This window comes from Talpa occidentalis, unplaced genomic scaffold (assembly GCF_014898055.3).
Source record: "Talpa occidentalis isolate TD23 unplaced genomic scaffold, MPIMG_talOcc4v2.1 talOcc4.15, whole genome shotgun sequence".
NCBI classification, from domain to species: Eukaryota; Metazoa; Chordata; class Mammalia; order Eulipotyphla; family Talpidae; genus Talpa; species Talpa occidentalis.
Window position 1 is genome coordinate 5,236,127 of NW_023601543.1, and position 24,784 is coordinate 5,260,910.

The following is a 24,784-nucleotide window of genomic DNA, read 5'->3' on the forward strand; positions in this document are numbered from 1 at the left end:
CACGGCGCTCGCCCTCTTGGAGTCAGAGAAGCTGGGAGGCTGCGCTGAGCTTGGCGCTGGGTCCTGGGGCATGTCTGGGTCCACCACCTGGCCCCCTGGGAATAGCCCGCCACTGTCCGTGAAGCATTTAGATCGTATGTAAAAAAAAAAAATCCTAAATCAAAGTGGCTTGTACTGGCCGAGTTGATTTCTCGCTCATGCCTCACGCCGTTGGGCTGTGGCTGGGCCTCACCCCGGCTGCTGGAACAGGGCCGAGCAGGAGCATGGCTCACGGCAGAATGAAAAGAAGGCTGGAGGCGAAGACAAGTGGCTCCAGGATTCTGTTCTGCTGGGGACACAGATCCGCTCGCTCATTTTCTATTGGGCCAACTAAATGGCACGGCTAAGTCTGAAGGGGCAGGGAAGGCAGCCCTCCCGCTGGGACAAGCCATGACTGTTGGAACAAAAAGATATTTTTCCACAGTCCTGAGGAGATTTCTTCCAAAAGGACCCCGGTTGATTTTGCATTTGAATCATGGCCTCCGTGGTTCTCTTGAGCTGCTTTGGAAGCCCTCGGGCCTCTGGCATGAGCAAACTGCCGTAGATTCTGAGCCATAGTCATAAGCACATTTTACTCACTGCTATCTTCGTCATGTCTATTGTCCTGCTGGCCCCTCTCTTATATTCACATTTCATTCGATCTTCTCCCCATCAGCCATCATCTCCCATAGAGTTACTTTTTTTTTTTTTTTTAAGATTTATTTATTATTTATTTATACAAGCACTGGGTACAGTCAGAAGCATGGGAGGGTGAGAGGATTCACCAGAGTCAGAGAGGGGAACAGAACAGGCAGAGTGACGAAATACACTGCTGAGGGGAGCAGCGGGCAGCAGGAGAGGTCTGCGTGCCATGGGGGACCCTTGCCGGCGGCAGGGGATTGAACCGGCGCTGCAGAGGCTGCGGGCAGCTTCGCTACCCAGCGCTCAATCACTGCGCCACTGGGGAGGCCCTCCCTTAGAGTTACTTTTGCCATAACCATCTTCTCTGACTCGTTGCTGTGCACCCACCACTAAGCCAGTCCCTTCCATGCCACCTGAGACCATCCAACCTCTATGTCAACCTAGGGCTCGAGACAACCTTGGCCACTTTCCTTGGCGCTGGAATGTTGACTTCCTGCTTTGGGGTACGAGGATGGGATCCATTCTAATGTGCAGCCTGATACCAGCTTCCAGAACCTAATTTTTGCTCCTTTTTATCCTCTCCCTTAGTACTGTGGACTTCTAAATTTCCATCTTCATGGAAACTAAGCACAGTCTTATGACATATGGAGCCTAAATTCAGGTGGGGCTGAGGTCGTGGGCTTGTTGGGTCTGGCTTCCTTAGGATTAGAGACCGCTCAGCTTTCCCAGGCCAGGGAGAAGCCTGGTGTGCTAGGAAAACCACACCCCAACTCACGGAGCACCTCAAGGCTGGGGATAGTGCTCATTGCCACGTGTCTCCCCTGGGGCGGGCGGGGCTGACCGCAGCCTGCCAGGTCCTTTGCTGGCCTGGTGATAGAAAAGTCAAGCCAGGGAAAAATTTCAATGATGTTTTATATAAGAAAATGGTTATCTTACAGCACAGTGGGTGTAATGTACTCACTGATCTGTTTTTCTTACCTACCTGTCAAAACTCCAGTTCGAGGATTCATATCAAACTTATTTTAGTTCACAAAGAAAGGCTGTTGCCATGGGTGTTGGGAGGAAGGCATCCTTGGGTGCTGACGACAAGCCTTTCATATAGAAAACCAAATATCCGCGAGGGAGAGGAGGGGCCCACCCAAGAAAGACTGCAGAGAACAATTAATTGGTTTCTAGCCCACACATAATGCTGTCAGATGCGCCACACAGGCGTGCACACACACATGACGCGCACGCACGACTGCTAATTGGAAGGCAGCCTGTTTGGGATGGAACTCCCAGGGCTGGAGATGGCCGCGGAGCACAATTTTCTTCCCTGTGACCTAAGGATAATGCTGGCACCTCGATCGTGATGAATCATGAGGACGCAATGTGATGCACACGACGGCGCTCCCCAGAGGCCAGGGGCACAGGCAGGCCTCAAGGCTGGCCATTGTGAGGGGTGGCCCGGCCGGTTTTCGAATGACTCATCGCTGTGCTCTGTACTGAGGTCTTGGTCTGGAGGTTCCTCAGTCAAGTGGGCAATTTGCCCGGCTTATCCCAAAGTGGGACTGTGATCCCTCCCACCCTTGCAAGCCTTCCTTAAGTCCCTGGCTGCCCTGCCGACGACGCTGACTGGAGTGCGCTGCCCTAGGCTACCTGGGCTGAGGAAATGGCAGCAAGTGAAACTCTCTAGCTCAACCTCTAATAGCTCCGCTGCCTGAGTGCCTGAGCGCATTCCCACACACCCAGCAGTATCATTTCTGTTTCTCACACTCACGGTCACATTCAAGCCACGCACCAACGATGAGGCAGGCACTGTCACTGGGATGATTTTCCAGATCTGAAAATGAAGCGCTTGTGCTGCCTGGGAATCTCTAACTGGCGGGGCTAGGACTCTCTAACTGAAGCCCCTCTGGCGCCAACGGTGGGCTCTGCCATACTCGGGCCTATTGTAATATCAGCAGTAATTGCCAACCCAGCCCCTACCCCTTTTATTTCTGACTTTTTATATTTCCCTCTGGGTCCTATGTCTATTATGACTTCAAAGAAAGACCATGAAAATTTCTTTGAGAGCAAAATGATTGTAAGTAACTTTTCCTCATACACTTAAAGATTCATGAAAGCACTATTATCAAAACTCCTTGTTCAGGATTAAACTGTTCAATTCATAGTACCTGACAAATTACTTTTATACACTTAGGTCCCTCTTCCTCAGCTTCTCTTTAAATTAAATCTTTAGTTTAAGAGCTGAGACCACTGACAAAGACGAGAATGCAAAAGCAATGAGACCGCACCCAGCATGAAGATTTCTGAACGTCTCAACATTTTAATTCCTATCATGCGGGTATAAGCCTGTACTTAAAATATCTATAATTTCACTTTGAATCATACATCTAATGATTATTTCTTATGCCTCGCTGAATGTGTTTCTCCTTCCTCTCTCCACCACAGCCTTGGTTTCACCGACATTGAAGTGACACTCATCGTGAGACCAGGTTTGAATTCATTTTAGTAATTTGGATGTACGCGTGAATGCTGAGGGAGTATTAGCGATGCCCCATGTATTGGACTCAGCAATTTTAGAAGAAAGCTTGGCAGAGCTCAGGTAGGATGGGGCTTTAGGTTGGAGAGTGCAGAATGTCGTGACTAACCTTGCCACATACTAGCTGTATGATCCCAAACACGTCGTTTAATCTTAGTGAGCCTTCATTTTCCCATCTGTAAAATGGGGTTGGTATAGCTTCTTCCCAAGAGACATGTTAGGACACACATCAAGGGCATAGCTCTAAGGAAACTCTCACTGTCATTGAAAATAAGAAAAAGTATTGATTCCTAACAACACTGTCATGTTTTATATCAATAGAAATGACAAAAACTGCACCACTTCTAATGTATAATGTAGAAAGCACTTTCAGCACTTTCTAAATATATATATACATATTCTTCTTTATCTGAACGATGTGTGTATGTATGCACACACAAACTATTTGTGCACATATTCTCGTGGCTACTACACTCTCCATATAGTGTACATCTAAACTCTCTATTATGTATATACTCTGTACATGTGTATGTATATATATGCATACACAACATACTCTTTATATCTGTATACGTGTGTGTACATATGTACCTATAATCTCTCTCTCCACACACTGCATACACGTACACACACACACTCACCCTTGCACACTAGGTTAATCATGCGCTCACCGTGAAAGTATATATACAGCACTGCCATAATGATTTCAATGAGAGTCTCATCATGTTATGCATTTCCTCAAGATGCCTTAAAATTAACTTAGAATTCCTATTTTCTTCAGTGCTGTTTGTGTGTTCCAATGTTTATGTTAGAATCTTTTATATTTAAGTAATGACTGTCAGACACCATGCTTGACACTCTCACGTGAATGATCTTCTGTAAGCCTAGAGGTACCCCAAGGATACAGGTCGTGTTCTTCCCATTTTTGGATGTGGCTTCATTGAGACATAGTAGACATATGATAAACACCTCATTTTCAAGTGCACACTTTAAGTTTTAATCTATGTATTTGCCTGTGACACCATGCGTGTCATCAAGAATGAACATACTCGTCACTCATGTAACTTTCCCCAGAGTCTCTTGGAATCCTTCCTTCTCATCCCTTCTGGTCTTATTCTGTCCCAAGCATCCTTTTTTTGTTGTTGTTGTTGTTGCTGTTTTTTCTAATGAGATAATTTATTTTTTCAAAACCAAAAAGAAAACAGCATTTGAGTATTTTTAAACAATCCAATGATTTTTAAATTATATAACTATTATTTATAGTTTTTTAAAAATTGGTGGTCAAGCATCCTTTAATCTGCTTTCTGTCACTGTACATTCGTTTATACGTTCGCTAGAGTTTTGTAGAAATGAAATCATGTAACAGTCAAGCTTTTGTGTCTGACATTTCATCTTAGCGTCATGTTGCCAAGGTTCCATGTTGAGGCATGTCTCAGTATTTCATTCCTGTTTATTGCTGATCAATATTCCATTGCATGGATGTTGAGGGACATCTGAATTTTTTCCACTTTTTGACTATCACAGATAATGTTGCTCTGAACGTTAGTGTCCATGCTTTTGTGTGGAGGTATGTTTTCATTTTTCCAGGCATGGAATTGCCACGTTATATGGTAACTCTAACTCTAACTGCTAGACAGTTTTCCAAAGTGGTTGCAAAATTTTGCATTGACCATCAGATTGTTTAAATATATGAATAAACTGAGAGGCTGTTACGGCTTTTTGTCAAGTTCAAATTTCTCAGAGAAATGTGAAATATCCAGGACATTTTCCTTACCTCATTTTAAAGGATCAAGTAAGGTGATGGTAAGTGCCTTGGGAAGGGGTTGTTTCTCTGACTTATGCAGATACCAGCACAGACAAGCCTGTATCGAATGTCTCCGAAAGCTAAGGTTATAGCCCAGCCCACCACCCACTGATTGTGTCAGTCTAAGAAAGATTATTAACCTCTTTGTGCTTCAATTTCTCACATGTAAAAATGGATATAATAATGACAGTGTGGAGGTTCCACGAAAAACTTAAAAATAGAAATTTCATATGCTCTAGTTGTAATACTTCTGGGTATTTAACTGAAGGATACAAAACACTAATTTAAAAAGCTTTCTGCCCCACCATGCTCATTCCAGGATTATTCACAAGAGCCAAGGTATGGAGACAACCTAGGTTCCCAAGGACAGATGAGTGGATTAAGAAAGTATGGTATATATGGACAATGGAATACTATGTAGCTACAAAAAAGATGAAATCCTGCTATTTGTGACAACATGGATGGAGTCGGCGGGGATTATGATTAGTGGAATAAGTCAGAAGACAAACACCAAATGATTTCACTCACATATGATATATAGAAAAAACAAACAGATAAATTAAATTAAAAAAAAATGAACTTCAGGGTTATAAGACCAGAAGGTTGACCAGAATAGAGGAGAACTGGGTAAAAGGAGGGGTCAATGGTAAGGTGAAGGACAGAATTGGACTTTCAGTGGGAAATTCATGTAGTGCATACACATGTTTATTTATAGTGATGCACACTTGAAACTTAAAGTTATAAATCAGTGTTATCTCAATAAAAAATTATAAAAAAGACAGTTGCCTCATAGGATTATTTGGTGATTAAATAAATGAATAGCTATAAAATACTTCACCCAATCCCTGGAACAGAAAAAGAATTTGCTACAAGCAGTTAGCATCCTGATCCTGGATACGTTAAGGATATGATGATGCTGTTGTCACTACAATTTGCAACCAGAGCAGCACCAGGCTCACAGCAGAGACACAGTCCATGCTCTTTAGAAATCAAACCAACAGGAAGTTGTGAGAGAAGTGAATTTACATCCGGTTCCAGGAGGGATACAGGAATCATGTCTCAAAATAACGCGGTGCTCTGTGGATGGAAATGAATAAGGGGCTTTCCTGTCCTGAGACTGTCAGTCAGTGTGGAGGCTCTTAACCTTTGGAAAGTTGCAGCCCTTGTCTCTAGGGGTGTTCACAGGCATAAAGCACTTTGTGGCTCCTTCCCCGTATGGCGTCTCTTTCAGAGGGAGGCACGAGAACTAACATTTAATACACACTTCCCCATCGCAGAACTTCTGCTGGGCACTTCCCATCCAGGGGCTCATTTAACCCTCCTAATGAACCCTGAAAGAGAGGGTTTATCACTGACACTCAGCGAGGAGAAAACCGCAGTGAACAGAACTGAAGTGGCTTTCTCAAGGTCACAAGGTAGTGGGATGCTTGCCGTTTCCCAAGGCGTTCCTCCTCTGCTGCTTTCTCGACTTCTTATTTCTCAAGTATACATTGAAGGCCCCATCAAGGTGCAATTGCTTCAAAACTCCTTCCATGAGCTGACAGTCTACATGCAAGCATTGCAGCATAATTGGGAAGTCAGGGGCCGGGCGAGTCTAGCCTGCTGTAGTAGAACCCCTGAGCCGTCTGCTTGGGATTCTGCTGGTGAAGTTTCTCTGCTTTCCTTGCTCTTGATAAACTGCAGGATGTCATTTTAAAGGATGCCAAGCCCAACATGGTCCTTGCACCTGGCTCGCAACACGAATTATTGACTGGCTGTGAGGAATGTGTAAATGAGTCCATGTGCCGTGACACACCTACATTGTCTGCAAATCACTGCGCGCTCAAGTTCTTCCACGTGACTGCCAGGCAGTTTCGTCATGTGCTTGCTGTACACGGCGGAGGGTGAAGAGTGTGTTTTCCAGTCAGATCCCCAGTCCAGTTCACTGGACGCTGAGTTCATGACAACCCCGGAAGCAGAAGAGGCGGCGCTCGACCACTTTCCAGAGTCAACTTTGTCTCCGTTGGGGAGACCCCTGCATGGGCACAAGCCTAAGAGGAGGTTCCCATTGCATCAAGGGCTGAGCCCCAAAATAACCAAGAGTCTCTCCCGGGGCAGTTGTTTCTGAGGGCTCAGCAGGCCCGGGGGGCGGTGTGTGAGCTGGAAGAGGAGGGTGAGGTTGGGCCCGCGTGCAAAAGCCTCGTTCTAGCCCTTGCTCCTTGAGCCAGGCGTGTCTTTCCCTGGGCTGAGATGCCAAATCACCCCTTTCTGGGGCTTCCAACCTATGTGAATGGGGGGGAAAGAGATACACGAGGCCGCATGTGCTTTCATTCGCTCATTATATTAAGTACAAGATAAAACGCATTCCGAGTTCCGACTCACTGTGCTTGTCATTCCCCTCCAGTGTGCCACGGGGATCCCATTCTCAGGACCAGCCACCCTCCCTCCTCTTCACACACAGAAAGTAAAAGGGGTAATTATCCCCCAGGAAGACCTTCATTGTTCCAATTCACCTGGCCACTTTTTGCGATCGCGGCCAGGCCGAGGCGAGGATTTCAAGGGCTCACGCGCCACGTCACGGGCTGCAGAGAAGGGACAGACGAGGTCGGGCACGTTCTAGAAAGGTCGGGGTTTGAAACGACACAGGCTGGCACCGCGGCACTTTCCTACCAGCACTTTCCTACCAGCATGACCGAGAAGAAAAGGGACATTGTAGGTGTTTTTAATTCTGCCACCTCGGCACCTCCCGTTAATAGCAGAGCATGTGATCGCTGCTCTCTGCTCCTTCCAGCCGCCTGCGGAAGCTTCCTGCGCGCGAGGCTGGTTAACCGCCTTCTGGGGCCGCCCCAGCCTGGCTCGGGAGCCCTCCCGCACCGAGGGCGCGCACCGCGGCGGGGTTGGAGTCCCTGGCTTCCCTGGCCCTCGCGGTCCGAGCTCACCTGCGTGTCGGCGCCCCCTCAGCTCGGCCACCTCCAGGCGCTCTTGGAGGCAGAGATCGCCCCCACACCCCCCACGCCCCCCACGCCTCCCTGTTTTTTTCATTTTTTTCCAATTTATTTTTGAGGTGATACTTGGATCCCCCATCAGGTATCACCACCGTTCTGCAGCCACCACCAAGTCACCCAGAGTGTCCCCACTTTTAGATGTTGGAGTTGAGTCGTCATGACCCGCACTGACCTCTCTAAAGTCAGAATTTGGCTTGTCGGTGAGTTAGAGCCCATTTGTCGGCATTATTTTGTAACCTGCTGACAGTCACTGCAAAGCTACTGCGTGCAGGGTACTCAGCTAAACACTAGGGTCACCGTGGCAAAGATAATGGACAGGATTTCTGTTCCCGGGGGGCTGAATAGAAGCCAGCCCCGTGTGCTGGCGAAGCCCACGTCCTCATCCCTGCACGGCGGGATTCTGCTTCCTCCCGAAGGTGTCAGACGCCGACGAGGGCAGGGATGGATGCAAAAGTACTAGTCTTCCGGGGAGTAATGCCATGTGTGTGATACACACGCGCCGGCGCGCGCACACACACACACACCCGGCAACAGACTTAACACACTTTGCTCTTATGAACTTGCTCATTTAGACACGACTGCAGTAACCGTATAACGAAACATCGGGTCATTTGAGTCAAAATTGGCTCATTTTGTAAATGAAATGTAAAGCAAAAATACGAGCAAATCTAAAGAGACAGAAAGGAGACCAGTGACCACTTGGGGCTGGGGGTGGGGACAAGGGGTGACAGCAAGTGGGCATAGATTTTGGTCTCGTTTTTTTTTTTTTTTGGAGGGTGGACATGTTCTAAAGTGGGATTGTGGCGATGCGCGCGCAGCCCCGGAAGTGAGCTGACGGCCGTTGCGTCGCATGCTTGACAGGAGGGAATTTTGTGGCCTGTAAGTGGGACCTCAAATAAAGCTGTGATGCCACAGGCACGAGGTCAATGAAAAAAGGGCACGTTAGTCCTGATGGAACGTGCGGAGTGTTCTGGTATTTCCAGCCAGGGGAGGAGCCCGCGGGGTCAGCACAGGCCTCTGGGGGAAGCCTGAACAGGACTGAGTGACAGGACATGTGGCTCTCAGCCGGGGGCCTTTCCGATCTGGCAGTGTGAGGAGGCAGATATTTTCCCCCGTTTTTCTCCCAGGGTCAATGGGAGGAGGCATCTGGGGTAGGGGAGGAATGTGCACAGGGGGCTTCTGTGTGCAGGAAGTGTTGCTCGGCACCACGGTGGGCATCTCCGGGCTGGAGAGCCCTGAAGAGCGCGTGGGATCAGTCTCCCCAAAAGGGTGCTGCCATCAGCTTTTCTCAATAAACCCAGAGTAAGCCTCCTCCAGTAAGGGTCACCTTGGTGTGGGCAACATGGGCCCAGTCAAGACCCCATGGGCCTCAGGAAGTCTATTACCTTTACCTGAAGACGCTGGAGGCTGAGAGAAGCTTTGTCCTGTCTCACTGTGCCCTTGTCTTTTGGAGGACGATCATCCAGGTGTAGGTTAAGGAGTCAGCGTGTCCTCTTTCTCTGAGATAATCTTTTTACTCTCAGAGTGAAAGGGTGAGGGCATCCTGTCCTCGCCGTGTCTCGTCTCCCACTCTTTCTCCTTGACGCCTCAGGCCCTTAAGTACAGACTCTATTCCTGGTTTGCTCCATTTTACTTTAGAATTGACAACCATGTAAATTCTCCCTATGTATGTTATGGAATGGACCCGTCCTTGGCGAACCTTCCTTTGCTGGTTCTTCTCCAGCCTGAGAAGAACCCAGAGGGGCGGGGGTTGCCCCTGATTTGGCAGTCAGTACTGCTTGGTGGCCTTTCTCAAACCCAGAGTCTGTCCTGCTGTGGCTCGCAGGTGTCATGTGCGGTCTCCCAGATTGTGTCCTGCAGGTGTGCTCAGGTCTTCTGGGGCAGCCGCATGTCCCGACTATAATGAAAGCAGTTGCTTGTGCAAGAATTTGAGTTTGGTGCCCTGAGGGTTTTGAGCTAATAACGACCCTCCCATGAGTCTTAGCCTGTTCTACTAATTTAAAAACTAAATTTTATTTTTTACAACACTTTTACAGAAAATTTACCAGAAAAATGGCAAAGCTAGTCCAGACAATTTCCATATACTCCACACCCAATTTCCCTTATTATTAACAGCTTATATTTTTTATGCTACATTTTCTGCAATTAACGAACCGATAAGGAGACATTATTACTGTTAACTAAAGTCCTTTCTTTATTCTGTACTCGGCACTTCCCCCTTAGATTCTTGTTTTCAAATAGTCTAGATCCCATCCACGACAACAGGTTACATCTCCTGATCCTACCTGCTTCGGCACCTTCTGGTCCTGCCAGTTTCTCAGGCGTCCCTTTTGGGTCACCTTGAAAGCGTCCATGAGTACAGGGGAGACATTTTGCGCAACGAAGGAAGCATCAGCAAATATCAAGGCAGAGGCCTGCTTTCTGGTTCAACCTGTTTACAAGAGACAGGAAGCATAACAAAGAGCTGTGCGCGTGGGTGTGACCTTACAATGCGCAGTGTTCCCCCGGGGTCCACATGGCCAGATCGGTATTGTTAAAATCGGCTCATTCAGGTTAGTATTCTCTCCTTTGAGTAGGAGTAGGAGGGGGTTGAAGAGAGCAAACAGAGTCCTGCCTGTGCTGGGCAATGCGTGCCATGGTGGGGATCACGTTTATGTGTAGTGATGGGCGCCATCGGAAGGGTGGTCAGTTCAGGAAAGACTGCCAAGGAGGACACCTAGCACAGCCTTTAAGGGTGAGTAGGCATTAGGAAGTAAGGGGGAAGAGAAAGGGCTTTCAAGATAGAGCAAGAATCACGAGCATTATCTTAGAGGGAAGGCAGAAAAGAGATCTGTGAGAAATTATACATGATCAGAATTCCTAATGTTGTGAAGGAAATGGAGCAGGTTCAGAAAATGAAGCTGAGGAGGAAGGTACAGCTGAGAGCAGAGTATTGTGTGCATGGCGAGGGAACTCAGATTTTACAGTAAGAGCAATCAGAAACCATGGAAAGTGAATGGAACCATCAGGGATTTCTTAAGGAAATTTTTTTAGGAAGATGAGTCTGGTTGCAGCATGGAGGATGAATTGTAGGTGGCGATGGTGGAAGTCACAAGGAATATTAAGGACATCAAATAGAAGTCCCTGTCCCTTGCATTAGCCTAGATGAGACATAAACATGGTCTGAACTTAATGGTGGCAACGAGCATGTACAAGAATGGTTGAGTTAGAGAAACAGTAGAGAAATAATTAAGAGATAGAGTTTATTGGTATCGGTGATTCATGAAATGGGAGCATGGAAAGGAAGTAGACGGAGTCAAAGATGATCCTGCGTAACTGGGTGAGGATACATTTTATGACCAGTACCAAGAGCTCCATGGAACATGTATCACATAGATACAGATGCTCTCAGTAGCTTCTCAAAGGTTTTATGGAATGAAAGTAATGGCTTCTTTTCTTAAGAGCACTCAGAATTTGAAAACTTGGGTGAGACTAACTTCAGCTGAGGAACATCAAGCACATACAATTGTAATAACTTATGGACATAAAATAAAAGCAAGCCTATTTCACTAATGTCCACTCCAGGTGTTGATCAGGAAATTTTTAGTTGACACAGTGACTAGTTGTAGAATTTTTTAAACTGTAGACAGAATGCTAAGCTGAGGATAGCCCCTTGCCAGGTTCTGTCCTTGTTATTGACAAATAAATTACAGACAAACTGAGTTTGTAACATTTCAGTTGGACATCTTTAAAAAAATATGAAGATTCACTGCCCTGAACTATTTACCTGATTGAGTTATTTTTAAATTGCACTGTGAGATTATAGCCAAATACTGAAAGCTGACACATCATCCTAGCAGGGGTGAAGTTTGATTATGGAATTGGACGTGAACTGATCTGGCAAGAATACAACTTCTGAAATGCTTTTGCCTAAAATGTTTCTTCTCATAGAAACTTGTGAGAATATCAAAGATGAAGTTTTAGAGGTCAGCCAGTCCAGCCCTCTTTTAGGCATAGATGAAGCCAAGGCCTACAGAGAACTGGTTAAGGAACCTGCCCATAGTCACGTGGCACTTTGGGAGCTGAGCCTAGACTCGAAGTCATTGACCTTCCGTCCATCAGGGGGGATGTCCATCACACTATCTTGCACTTCTTGCGTGACTGGTTTCCAAATGCATATAGGTGTTAACAGTGATAATACAAATGTATATGAAAGCATAGCTAAACTGATATTACAAAAATCTATGTATTTTTTTCCTCCTAGCAACAAAAACCGGAGATTGATTCCTCTCCTGTGGCGGTCACTATATTGAAATATGACCATTGATAAGATATTTTCATTTCCAAAAACAATTTGGGATCTTTTTTCTTGTGGGTCGAATCCTGATCTCTAAGGAGAGACACCCAGGACTGTGAATATGACCTTATTTGGTGATTGAAACTTTATCGATGTAATTGAGTTAAGATGTGGTCACACTTGGCTAGGGTGAGCCCTCACACAACAAGACATAGTTTTAGAAGAGAAGAGCACTAGGAAGAAGCTACGTGATGATGGAGGCAGAGGGCGGACCCATGTCTTTGTCAGTCGAGGAGCACCTAGGATTAGCAGTGGCACCTGAAACGAAGGCACAGCACTGATTCTTCTCTAGAGGTTTTGGAAGGAGCATGGCCCTTCTCACAGCTTGATTCTAGACTTGCAGCTTCTAGGACTGTGAGATACTGAGTTTCTGTTGCTTTGAGCCACCCAATTTGTGGGAATACAGCAGCCCTAGGAAACCAATCCACTTCTCTTCTGCAAATAGTTGGTGTTGATGACTAGCAACAGCTCTGGGGATAACTGTCGAGATGGAATGTGGTCCTTCTGTGCTGTTTGTCTGACTTATTTCTCTTTGTCTAGATGACTATACTGCCATCAGCATAGTACTTCTCCTTCACCTGAACTATGTACTAAATAGATTTAACCACTGTCATCTCTCCTGCCGCCCTTCCCAGCCCCTCCTAAATGCAGGGATGAAGGTCTTTCACACAATGCCTCTGGACTAGATTTAATTTAGAAGTGAAAGTGGGTGGGGGTAAAAAAATGGTTACTGTTATGAATTCTTCATACTTTCATAAAAATAGCAGCTGGCTTTTATTAGAAACATTAAGGATTATGTCTTCATTGGTTCATTTCCTTGAAATTGACACCTCTATATCCTTTTATCTGAATCCTAACTGGAAATTTGGACTCTTTCTGCTGCACCAGCAAAGAGCAGAGCAGATGTCAATATCTGGGAGAGATAACAGAGAACCATGAAGTGTGGTGTTTCAGTGGCATATAGTAAATACGATTCTTCCTCTTAGCAAATCTGTTCCAACTAGATATACAAGTGACCTCCTTACTTTATTGTTCAATGACTCAAATGCAGAGCTCCTTAAATATTAATGTGACACTGGCTTTACATCTTGCTCTCTCAACAGCCTCATGGTCTGGCATTGAACTTCGGAGGTGGGAGGGATCTTAGAAGTCAGTGAGCACAGTGGGGCTTCAGATAACCCCGAGACTTGTGTTAGTTCACGAAACTAAATGATGGTAGAGTAGAGCTTGTAGCCCAAGTCATCTGTGCTCCGGCCCGGTATTCTTTTGGCCAAATCTCCTTCTTTTTGGGTGAGATTTAGTTTCCTTACAGAAGTTGTTATTGTCCATCCTCTTCCAGCCAAGTGTATTGTATGTGCTTCAAGGTCTGATCTCTCTGAAGATAGAGGCTAGAACTCTCCTGCAGTCATCTACGACAGTACCCTCTGACTTCAACCAGAGGTGTAGAAGTTTGTCCTAAGAATAAAATAATAACAACTCATAAATTTTAAATGAATAAAATGATAAACCAATAAACTAATACAATTAAATTAAAAATAAAAACTTCTAATGATGACACAGACAACTCATAATTTCACAGTGAAACAGCGGCAGTTTCTTAGTTTTGACACTGTGTCGTGGCCAGGAGAGATGCGGAGATGAGAGAAATCTGGGTGAAGGACGTGAAGGAATGCTGTACTGTTTTTGTGATTTTCTATTTGTCGAAATTTAGCTGGTATTAAAAAGTTTTGGAAAAGTGATTAGCAGGATTCTCAAATGTACCAACAGCTTTTCTACCTAACCTTATTCCTGAAAAAACTGTGTGTGTGCATTCCTCAGAACATTCTTTTTAAATTCTGACTTCATACTGCTGTAGCACAGTAAGCTTGATAAGCCTCTCTTATCATCTTATGAAAATTACATTTTGTTAATAGCCATTAGCAATTGTATGATAAACTCTGTGCTCAGTAGCTATAATTTGCACAAAGTAGAGGAAAGATAGGGTATGAGAGAGAAACAAAGAATACTCTTGGGGTTAATGCACTGCTTGGCTAATCCTGTATAGGAGAAGTCATAGTGCTCCACTTCTCCAAAGGAGGGGCGGGGATATAGTTCATATCAAGTTGAATCAGAGACTGGCAGATCGCTCTTGCTAAACCTACTCCTGCAAAATCCATGTGCGTTTCAGAAGCAGTCTGGATGGAGTTAATGTTCTCTCCCACGATCACCCAGAATGAACTTCGGATGCATTTATATTCATCAATCAGCTATCAAGTGGCTATTATTTAGAAAGTGCTATTCTTGTCGGAAAGACAGGCAGGTGAGTAGATGATCATTATGTAGCTTGATGAGTGCGATGGGAGAGAGAGTCGCATGGCTCTATGAACGCACGGAGGATGAGAACTTATAATTTGGCCTTTGGGGTGGGGAAGTCAAGGAGGACTTCCTGAAGGAGTGAGTAGCTAGGGCTGACTCTAAGGAGAGCCTGAGGTAGTCAAACACAGAAGGCAAGGAGTACAGAGAGTCATCCTAAGCAGACAGAGGAATAGGAACACAAATATGATAGGAGCATGTCGTGTCCAGGCAAGTGGCCCATTCCAGCCGGTCATGAGTTGTATCTGTGCGTGGGAGGGATCCTGGGGCAAGGACCTTTATCATGAATGCTTTGGGGAGAGAGAAGTGTGGATTGCTCCCTCTGAGTATATTGCTTCCCTTGGAGTCTTCTAAAATAAAGAGGGAGAGGAAAGATACAGGTATGTTCCCAGACACAATTTACAGGGCTGCCCAAAAGACACAGGCCAGAAAATTATTTAACCATTTTTCACTCAGTTAAAATCAATGAAATTTCTGAAAACTAAATAAACACACTCCTGTTTCACTATAAATTTATTATTTTCTAGGCAAGTGTTATCATGGAATAGGGAGAGAAGGCACAGATTATTCTGCCACATGAGCATCAATTACACCTGCCATGTAACCACTCAAGTGGTAGTGATCGCCAATGGCCTGTTCTAGAATATTACTCCCCTATGAAAGTTCTGTCATTTAGTGCTAAAATTCATCGCCTTTCTATATTATTGTCAGCTACTCTACTCATTCATCTAAAATTTTGGCATCTGGTTCATAGTCTTCCTCTCCACTCTAAGTGCCAAACATCCTAGGAGGATATCCATGCCTAGATGGATGATCCATCCAAATGTCCTCGCCCCTAGTTCCAATGATCCTCTCTAGTCTGTCTCAGTTAGCCTTCACAGGTACGCTCTGAACATTGTCATCAGTCATAACCTCTCTACCTCCCAAATTTCTAATTCCACTACCCCACTCTATTACAACTACCACTTCTTCCAGATTTATAGTTTAACTACTTTTTTTGTGTTTTTTTGATGCAACATTTTAAAATTTATTACATTTTTGAGCTAATACTAGTTTCCAACACCATATACCTTCCAAGTGTATAATAACATCACACCCACCACTATCATCTACCACCAACCAATTGGTCTCCTTTATCCCTTTCCTCCTCTCTTGGACGTGAAGGGGGTTGCACTAAATAAAATACGTCAAAAAGAGAAAGTCAAATAGCTATGCTTTCACTTACTTGTGGACTATAAAGAGAAAAAAAGGAAAAGAGCAAATAAAACTTAAATAAAGGAAAAACAACCCTTAGTTTTGGACTACAGAATGGTGGTTACTATAGAGAGGAGGAAAGGCATAAAGTGTAACTACTCTTGTCACAGCTCTTCCTTTGTGTCTTTAAGATATCCAAATCTCTTACCCATGTTCTATTCTATCAATCAATCTCCCCCTCTCTTCACATTTTAAATGGCCTCATTTCATAATTAATCATTGCAATAACACCCCGCTCATTACCCCAAACACCTTATGCTGTTTCTAATTACATCAACCCAACTGTCCACCTTCTGTGATTGTGCCCAATAAGCAGCTGGATTCAGCAAAAATCGAGACTCAACAGAACAGGTGGGTTCTAATGTGAATTCATGATCATGAACTTCATGTGGGGCCTCAGTGACTCCTGACAAACCAATTCTATTTCTATGGTCAGTCTGTTCTGCCTTTCTTCACAAAGACTATTTCAAGACTTTTCTTTCAACCTCAGTGCGGTCATAAGATGCTCTTTCTAGATGACCTTTTATCCCATCTTACCAAGAAAAAGGAAGATATCGGAAGGGAAGAGCAGGTATCTCCTCAATTGGACACATGCATCTGCCTCCACTTGAGCGGCACCGTTTCATCTTCCTTCACTTTGTCACAATGTAGTGCCCATTTGTCCTTCAACTTGAACACCCGATGTCTTCACTTTCCACTTTCCCTGGGCCTTTACAACAAGGCACTTTAAATTATTACTCATCCCTTCTGTTTATTATTTTCAACTTTTCATTCTCAAAGAGATGATTTGTATCAGCTGTGTTACTAACTTAATTTCTCTCTCATCAAAAGAAAAATAATCACTCATCACTGTCCTCTCTTCTCTCTGCAGCCAAACATCTAAATAGGTTGTTTATATGCATTGCCTCTGCTTTCTCTCATCTAACGTGCTCCTCCACCCAGCCAACCCAGCTGCCATTCCATTGTGCCACAAAACAGCTCTGCGCCACCAAGTCAAACACATTTGAAAATCCTCATTTTACTTGACCTGCCAACATCTAACCTGTTGACCACTCCCTGTGTTTTGAAAGAAAAGTAAACCTTCCCTGGTTCAGGACACATCTTTGGATTTGCTCCCTTCTCTCACAGCCCCATTCTTTGCCTCCTAGGCAAGTACATCTTTTTCCTCTACTTTCAGCCTAAACTTCAAGTTTCTGCTTTCTTTGTAGTTTGGGTGCTGCATGAGGCAATAGAGGATGCCAGGAATGCATAGAGCATCTTGAATCGTTGGGTTCTAAATTCCTTGGTGCGTTCATTGTAGGAGTCCAGTGAAAGAATTTCTGCCTCAGCCTGATCATGACCCACCTGCTGAAGGCAATAGCTTTCAGTGTGTGCAGAGTCCTTGACTTCTGTGAAGGTGCTTTGGGGTCACTGTGGAGTGGGCCAAGGAGAAGGCTAAGCTGACAGCACTCAAGGCCCTTTCTGGGTTTCAGTGAGGTCATTTCCATTTTCACATGGTGTATACTACTAGGGTTTCATGCAAATTTCATTTGAAGACATGTTTTCCTCTACACATGCCCCCACTTATATGTACACACACACACACACACACACGCGTGCACGCGCACGCACACACACACTGATTTAGTCCAATGGCTGCACTGAACCTGACACTAAGAAACAAAACCTGTTGGTACTACCCAAAGTGTCAGCTGTCTGTCTGCTTCCAGTGCATACGTCCTCTGTACAGACAAATTAAGGGCTATGTGTGAAGATCTAAGACACAACACAGTATGCTGCTTTGAGTGGTACCTTATTCTGACTCTAAGGAAGAATGTGTTCCTTTATCCCATTACCTGAACTTGATGTGTCTTAGAATTTTTAACCCCACATCAATTTAATCTTTCATGGCTTCTAAAGCCTTTTGCTGATGCCCTGAAATGGAAATTGCCAACCAGGGATGGCAACATCTAAACAAGACTGATGAGTATACTAATTATTTCAGGGGATGGATGCTCTATAAAGAGGACGGATGGGAACCACTTTCAATGTTTGCTACCAAGAAAAGGAAAGACAGCATTTTAGCAACTAGGATGCTTAATCAGCAAGAGAAGGCCTTCTAAAGATTAGTTTAAATTGTAAGCATGAAAAGTATGTTAGTGAATGTCAAGTTGAGTATTCATTCTGCTCTCTCCAATTCAAGTTTGATTCACAGCACATTTATTGGAGCTTGGTATATGTCAAACACTCTGTCCCCGTGCCCTGGGGCACACAGATGAATGAGTCACAGTCCATACCCTCATGGAGCTTACAATATATATCACATACAGCTCATGTGTCTTTTGCACAAAATGATTAAACCCTAAGGTCTTGAGCTGCTCTGGGTGAGTTGAGTGCCATAGAGTCCAACAAAAAACACCAGAGCACTGCTCAGTGTCCAGTTTCCAGAAAAAAACCCAAACAAGAAGTGCAATTTTCTACAAGGGGGCTTTCAGACACACACTCTATGTTGCAAAAGTGCTCAGAGAACACAGATAAGATAGAAAGAACATATCTGGCAGAACAAGCATACACATATCATTGGAGCTAACAAGAAAATTATGAAACCATTTTCATAAATAAAGCAGGAAACCAGTGCTTTGCATGGTTAACTGAATCAGAGAAACTGAGAAGTCACAGGACTAAGGCTTGCTGATTGGATTTATTAATATTACTGCTGCTACTACTCCCAGCAGTAGATAACATTTATGGAGTTTTATACTCTGTTCAGACATCTTTATAAGAAGTCCGCTAAAATGATATCATTCAATTTCCTCAACAATTCTAAGAGATAGTTACTATTTTAATTTTCTCAATGGAAGTGCTAAAGCTTGGAGATTAATTCATCCGAAGTAGTAAGTGGTGTAGCCAGAACCTACGGGACAGACAGAAATGACGCACGTGGAGTAGTAGGAATAGAAGACTGACTGGAATGTGTTAAGGAGTGAACATACATGGAAAAGTGCAGACAAGGAGCAGAGGAGAAACTTTGGGAGAGAATTTTTTTGCAGGTATTTATATTTATTTTATTTTTTAAAGATTTATTTATTATTTAATTATACAAGCACTGGGTACAGTCAGAAGCGCGGGAGGGTGAGAGAATTCACCAGAGCCAGAGCGGGGAGCAGAGCAGGCAGAAGGACCGAAGTACACTGCTGAGGGGAGCAGCGGGCGGCAGGAGAGGTCTGCGCGCCACGTGGGACTCTTGCCTGGCGGCCGGGGATCGAACCGGCACTGCAGAGGCTGCGGGCAGCTTCGCAACCCAGCGCTCAACCGCTGCGCCACCGGGGAGGCCCCTAGGTATTTGTTTTTAATTAAAGGAGGAACTCCTGTAGCCAGAAGGGAGGAGAGAAAGACTGGGGTACACATCGGTTGGCTTGCGACATTTGATGGGCAGAAACTGAGGGGCGATTTCTCAGATGGCATCAATTCTCTTTGCAAAGGAAGAGAAAAGAGCATGCTAGAGAGAAAAGGAGAAGCGGTGAGGTCAGATCTTTGGAAGAGAGTGATCGTGCTGGAGACAGAGCAGGAGTCACTTGAGAAGAGGAACATAATAGGAGCGCTTGACAGATTGGTTTATTTAAGATTTGCGACCAGGAATTTGCAATAATAGGAGCCTAGAGGAGTTAGGACTTTCTCCCTAAGCCCTGGGACTCTTCATGACAGAGAAAGGGTGGCTGTTTGAATTTAACTGTTGTTGGGATTTGCCATATAAGGCAACATGAGACAGATGGGTGAGGGAGATTAGGATAATTACAACAGTGTTATTGACGCGATGGAATGTGGAAGCGAAGCTGGATAACTAGGGCAGGGAAGAAATGTCGAGGGCTGATCCATAGGTAGAAAGTAGAGGAGGTGATGAACTGAATGGTGTAAGGAATGGGGGCTAATTTAACACGCACAATGGGGATGTTTTAAACCATCTTGAAGGCTTCGAGACAGTGCTCAAGAATGATGGATTTGCATCAATGCTCTGAGTAGCAGTGTAGTTTTGGGTAACAACAGGGTCCGTGGGGTGAATGTGGGAATGGGCAGAGGAGCTGGATGAGGGAAGGTGGCTTTTTTCTATCCATATATACTAATGTGGCATAAAGTCCAGAGAGTTCCATTGGTTATTATTTCTATACTGTGTAATAATCTGGTTAGTGGAGACATTAATTTTTGTCCTGCTCTTGTCAGTGGAATTTTGAAAAGTCAAAAGGTAATAGATTTTGGAAATTAACCCCTTATTGAATGCATGATGTGCAGATACTGTCTCCCGATCAGTAGGTTGCTTTTTAGATTTTGTGGTAGTTTCTTTTGCTGTACAAAAGCTTTAGGAAGTACTGCTGACATTCAGGGATCTAGCAGTGAAACATCTATCACTGTCTTTCTCCTTTTGACTATTTTCCTTGGCATAATCCCCTCCAGTTCCATCTATGTTGTTGCAATTGGGAAGAGTAAGTCTTTTTTATAACAGAGTAATACACCAATGTGTATATATACCACATCTTCCTGATACACTCATCTGTTTTGGGTTGCTTAGGTGGCTTTGATAGCTTGGCTACTATAAATCGTGCTGCAATGAACATAGGAGTGCACATAGCCGTTTGAATTAGTGGTTTTGGATTCTTTGGGTAGATAGGAGTGAAATTGCCGAGTAATATGGTAGGTCTATTTTTCATATTTTGAGAAAACTCCATACTCTTTTCCATGGGGGCTGGACCAGTCTACAGTCCCCAAAAAACAGTGAATGACGCTCCTCTTTCTCCACATCTTTGCCAACACTTCTTACTGGTCTTTTTGATCTGGGCCATTCTCACAGGAGTGAATTGGTATCTCATTGCGGGTTTGATTCACATTTCCCTGGTGATAAGTGATGATGGGCATTTTTAGGTTAAGTTTACTCTTAGGTATTTAATTTTTTTGTGCTATTGTAAGTGACGTTGTTTTGTTGATTTCTTCCTCTTCTAGCTCATAAGGGATGGCAACTGATCTTTGTGTATTGATTTTGTAACTAGCCACTTATTGAATGACTCATTGTTTCAATTAGTTTTTTAGTGAGAGTCTTTAGGGTTTTCAATCTATATTATCATGTTACCTGAAAATAATGATAACTGCATATTCCAAGAAATAGTGGCTTCTTGTTGACCATTTGTCCTATCTTCCAACACCTTTGGAATGAACATCACTTTTATTTTTAATCTCCACATCCACTAGCATATCTGTGTGAAGGCTCTAGGGAACAAATCAATGTGCGGTTCTGCTCTCCAGAAAGAGTCACACATCTTGTTTTGGTTTGTGCACCTCAGAAGGCACTGGTAAAAGAAGAGCTTCAAATTATCAAATTCCCGTGTTTTAGTGTGGCTGGTGTTTATAAGAAAGTAGCCTGAGGGCCTCCCTGGTGGCGCAGTGGGTTGAGAACAGTGCTGTGAAGCTGTCTGCAGCCTCTGCAGTGTGGGTTCGAGTCCCGACCTGTCAGGGAGAATCCCTGATGGCACAGCAGACCTCTCCTGTCGCGCCCGCTGCTCCCCTCAGCAGTGCTTTCGGTCTGTCTGTCTGTTCTGCTCCCCACTCTGTCTCTGGTGAATCCTCTCACCCTCCCGTGCCTCTGGCCTGTACCCCAGCTATTGCATAAATGAAAAAAATAAATCTTTTTTTTTAAAAAAGAAAGTAGCCTGAATTCATCAGGGTCAGACAGCAGCTGGAGTAAATCACCAGGGAAGACCATGAGTGGCAGGAAGATGGTATTGGGGTGCATACGCTTGGGAAAAGAGAAAACAGATCTTTGAGCTGACTGTGCTTATTAAACAGAGCTCTGTGGACGTATTGCTTAGGAGTGATGGGATACTGAATTAAAATGTCTGCATCCGTATTTCCCTTTGAATGATTGTTGCACAATGAACGCTTTTGAGGAGAGAGCTATATGGCTTATTTTCTACTCAACTGAAAGCTCTGCAGCTCAAGACAAGATATTTCAGTTGTGTGGCTTTATTGTGTGAGTCGTCACAAAATGAGGTGGGGAAGAAATATTGCTCTTTAAAAGTTAGTGAACCGTGGGGATTTGACGCGGAATTTGTAAAGATTTCAAACTCGTCAAGAAAAGAAACGGCAGATGGACAACTTGAAGAGTGTTCAGGCAATGCTTGAAAGACATGGGCAACTAATTTCAAAGGGCTTCCCTTTCAGAGATGTACAGCCTGGGCCTTGGGGACTTCAATAGATGGTCACGAAAATATCCATGTTATTGCGCTGGGCTTCTTGCTGAATAGAGTTTCCACATCCATCCTCAAGACAAGTTTATTGCCAGCTCCACACAGCACATAAACTGCTTTGAAAAGGCCTCAAATGGTTAAATTTAATCAAACAAGTGGTTACTTTGAAAACTACTCATTAGCATCCTGTCACCAAGCAGGGCATTGACTGAATTAAGTTGCTTCTTTTCAAACACCTGTTTGAAAATGTACCATATGCAGACCAACCCAATTAGAAGAGTTTTCCTTTTCAGTAATAGAATCTTAGACATTTTTCAAAAACAAATAGCAATTTCCAAAGCATTTTATGTCCCTTTCATCAGGACATGATTCTGAGTATTTTTCTGCCTGACCTGTCATTGTCTATTGACTTCCTGGGTCCTTACTTTTGCTCTATGACTAGTTCTGATCAGATTCCTTTGTGGGTTGATTTTTCTGTGTGTCTGGAAGTGCTCATTTATTCCCTCTGTTCTTTTGTAAATTTTCTTCCCTTCTCATTCCACATAATCACTACTTAGGTGTGGCTATTTAAAGTTAAATTCATTAAAATGAAATGAAAATTTAAAAATTCCGTCAGAGTGGCCGTATTTCAATAGCCACCTGAGCCCAAGGGCCAGTACAAACATCAGACATTTCTATCATCTCAGAGATTTATATTAGCAAATGTTCCTTTTTGTGTTCATGTTTCCAAGATTAATCTCTAGTCCAGACATTTCTCCAGGGCCTCAGCCTCATAAAAGCCTACAGGACGTCCGAATTTGGATGTTCTGCTGGTCTTGTAGACAAATTATTTCCCATCGATCTTGTAGACAAATTATTTCCACCAAACTGTTCCTTTCCTGGAAGTTGGATTGGGTCCTTGGATGCAGAGATAAGGACACCTGTCTTTATTCTTTATGAAGGGAAAGTCATTAGGGATTTTTGACTGTTTCCAGATGATTAACTTCAATATTGGTAGTTTTTTAAAATGAAGAAGATTCCCAGTTTTACGTGTGGCATGTGACAGTTTCTAAGTTTGAATCATCCCTTGCAATGACCCTATAACTGGCATCGTTCCTTCCCATTACCCTTGCGACCAAATTAATTTCACATACCGAATGCAAAATGAGGTTCACAAAGCAATCTTTGTGATAGGAATTCCAGATTGCTTAATTGACACTTCCACATCTCTCATTTATTTGGATTTCTAAATCAACAGAATTAGACTACAAATTAATTCATTAGTGCAAACAATAGAAAATGAGGTCAGGATTATTTAGGAGAAGAATAGACAAGGAGATGAATTGATCCACAGTCAGATACACAGGTTGATCCCTGAAACTCAGAAAAAGTAGGTCAACTTTCCCCTTTCTCTTAATTACATGCCCACAAGCTTTCTTCTGTCAGGTCTGGAAATCTTGGGGCTTATTTCTACACAGTGCAATTATGTTTCCATATCTGATCGCGTCCAATTTTGAAATAAAATAAACAGTAGGAACTAGTCACATTAGCAAGTGGAGCCACCAAATTACATTCATTAAGGCATTGCTCAATTACAGAGTGCAATCCTCCCGTGACCCCAGGAAGGCAAAAATTCCGTTTACAATTAAGGATCTGTGATACTCAATAAATATACGTATTATTTTAGAAAGAATGCATTCTTTCCCTTTCTGTCAAAGGGACTGTAGAACTGCAAAGGGCTTGGATAACGAATAATTACACTTTGATGAAAAGAAGCAGAACTCACCTTGATCCAAATCAGGTCAGTAATTATCTACCCTAATGCAGTATAATGATCCTTTCGATTTATAATTATAAACCTTCCCAGAGTCTCAATATAATTCTAAAGTAACAACAAGGTACCGGGCAATGTTTCCTATTTCCTTTTCCACAAATATACAGCATGACTCTATGCTGAATTACTAGTCGTCCTTTAGGACTGCCATTTCTGGTGCTTTAAAAAAACTCACTCCTCTCTAAACAAATGCAGTTTCCAGTGTCAATGTTAGCTTGTCTTCTCACCTTGGCATGCATTGTTGTCCATAGTTCTGCAGCAAAATTACCTCTTATCAGGCCGGCAAAGTATCTGTCCCCTTCCTTAGTTTTCTTTCCAAATCTTGTTCTTCAATAAGACCTTTTCTGATGCTGCCAAGAGTAAACAAGATTTCAGCTCAATAACTAAAAGAACCAAAAAGGCCACAGCTCATCTTGTTTGTCCTGGGTTTGTCCACTACACGCTACATGAGTATTTGATATTTTATTGGATTACAGGGTAAAAGTGCACAGCCCGTAGTCTGCAGGGCAGTGAGACACATACACAGATAGGCAGTGACAAAAAAGGCGAGGCGAGGGAGGGAGAGAAAGAGAGACAGAGAGACAGAGAAATGAGGCAGGATTAAAAACGTGAAAGTTTGAAAAGACATGAACTTTCCCATTCATTATGTTGCCTTGAACCAGATATTTAATCTACTCAGCCTCTGTTTCCTCACCTAAGGTGAGAATTAGAATCTATATCTCATAGGGTTGTTAAGGCTTAAATAAGATGACACTCTAAAATAAAGAATACAGCACCTGCCACAAAATAATGATGTAATGAACTATGACAATCTTTCTGTTCATTATTAAATAGACTCACAGACC